At 34.4% G+C, this 2,271-nt stretch overlaps 1 protein-coding gene across 1 annotated transcript in view; it reads left to right on the plus strand.

Moving 5' to 3' along the window:
* Positions 1-219, plus strand: part of LOC125045104 (glycine cleavage system H protein-like) — a 16,321-nt gene extending 16,102 nt beyond the window's left edge. The window contains exon 5 of the mRNA XM_047642213.1: positions 1-219. This exon is cut by the window's left edge and continues 490 nt beyond it. The gene's annotated coding sequence lies outside the window, so the exon portion shown is untranslated.
* The last annotated feature ends 2,052 nt before the right edge of the window (positions 220-2,271 follow it).

Here is a 2,271-nt window from a genome sequence, read left to right on the forward strand (position 1 = left end):
TAAGGATTAGGGGATCTAACACAAAAGTTAAGGCTTTTAATTCATTAATACTTTAATATTTGTATACTTAATTTTTTCCTGTCACTGTATACCCTCTAATAAGTGCTATAGCATAATATTTTTTACCTGGTGACTGAAGTTTTCACTTTATTCTTTGTAATACCTTTTTTCACAGTGAAAATGGTTGTGTAATTAAGTGTAAATAAAAGAGTTATTGACTGTCTGGTGTATTATTCCCTTCCTATCACTTTCGAACTTCACAGTTTATGTAGCAATCTCTTATTAATATACAATAAACCCTATGATGTGTAGTGAATTGTACTCATTTGTTCATTTTGTATTGTTTTTTAGGCAATGGAAGATTTGTTTTAATAGTCAAAATATTGTTGTAGATGCTCACTAGTTTAAAGTTCACATTCATATTATACATATCACAATTTTAAAACAGAGAAAATGATTAGATTCAAGTGAAATTGAGATGGTTTAATGTGTAAAGTTTTTATTCTGATTATTGAAAAACATATGTGCAGACTTTGACCCTGGTGGTGCTACTAAATACAATTTAGTAAAGTTATGCATTATACCATGGAAAATAAGAAATCTTTAATGCAAACCTTAATATTATTGAACTAATTGGTTTTGTTACCCTACTATGGGATAATTTACTGCTAAAGGATCCTCATTTAATTCAGTTTACAATCCAGTAACCAAATGAGACATTCATAGTAAAATTTCCATGACATGTACCCTACAAAAGATACATATATCAACAACATTGCATTCTGTATGCATACTTTACCTGTTTAAATTTGTCTTTTTGCAATTCTAGAGGTTTGTGTGAATATTAGATTTTCAAATAATGGAGACATGTAATAGTTACGGGAGTGTTAGGTAATGCATTAAATGTAGTTTTTGGTAAGGTACATATAACCATGTAGCTCCACTTCCATTTAGCCTGCTAAACCCCAAAATTAAAATATTCTGAGGGCTTGGATCTGGATGCTTTACTGCCTGCACATGGCCCAAGAGACAGGCATTAGGTTTACTTGAGCAGCCACTTTGATAAGTGCAACTTATAGGTCAGGCACACATGAACACTAGTGTGCAATGATAAAATACCATCCCTCCCCTTTACAAAGTTATTTTCTCTTTTTCTACATAAGCAATTTTAGCATTTTTGCCATATTCAAATGTCTGTCTGTCATATGAATTACATTATGTTAACAAACTGTTTTCTTTGCACAGACTCCATATTGACTCATAACTCAGTGCAATAATAACACTAAGTAACCTTTTGCTATTTGTGTAATTTTTTTTTATTATTAAGTAATATTCAATTTTCTATAATAAAACTTGTGCTGCTAGTCATGGTAGGCAGGAATAGGATCCTGAGAATGGAAATTGTGTCCTCACTGGAGTTGGTACTCTTCAGTTACGGCTCACAGATCGTATATTCCATATTCATTTATTGATGGAAAAAATGCAAAAGTACCTTCCTAAATGCTCACTGAGTCTAATCACCTTCCAAGAGCTTTGTGCACTCGTGGTGAGTCATTCCTGTCACCCCAGTCTTCACCCATTTCATGATGGGATGGTCACATCGTCCAGATCGAAGGGGTTAATGGTAAGGAATTCTTTGTTATTATTCATGAAAGTGGAGAATTTTGGTTTTACTAGTAAATATAAGAATATTAAGTAAAGTACACAAATAATTGTTATATCTGATATATATAGCTATATCTGATATTTCAAGGCACACATATTGGCTAAACATAATGACATTATTAGCTTCATCCCACATATGACATAGTCAGACTTTGGAATATTTTATAGTGTTATTTCAGTATACTTACAACCCACCCAATCCCTTGCCCACTGTTGTTGTGGTGGGGTTTAGGAGACGGAGACTGAGACCCAATGCTGGGGATCCCCTCTACCAAGCACAGTAGCTACTTTAAGAGGATCAGAGTTGGGGTTATTGTGGATATGGAGGATGAAGGCAGGATGAGGAGCATGTTTACCTAATAGCTTGTTTCAGATTGTATGGCAAAAATTAGCTGTTAATTGACTAGTGTTGCTTCTCTTGTAGTGATAGTTGCTCCAGGCTGCATGCTTCAACCGAAGCACCTTAGCACATTCAAGGTTCCACCATGGAACACATTTGGATGTGTATGGTCGAGAGGTTTGAGGGATGGTTGTATAGTCAGCATTTAGATATTGACTGTGAAGTATAGAAGCATGTCTGAAGTGGAAGAGAAGGATGATGGGGGA

The sequence above is a fragment of the Penaeus chinensis genome, chromosome 36, assembly GCF_019202785.1.
Source record: "Penaeus chinensis breed Huanghai No. 1 chromosome 36, ASM1920278v2, whole genome shotgun sequence".
Lineage (NCBI taxonomy): Eukaryota > Metazoa > Arthropoda > Malacostraca > Decapoda > Penaeidae > Penaeus > Penaeus chinensis.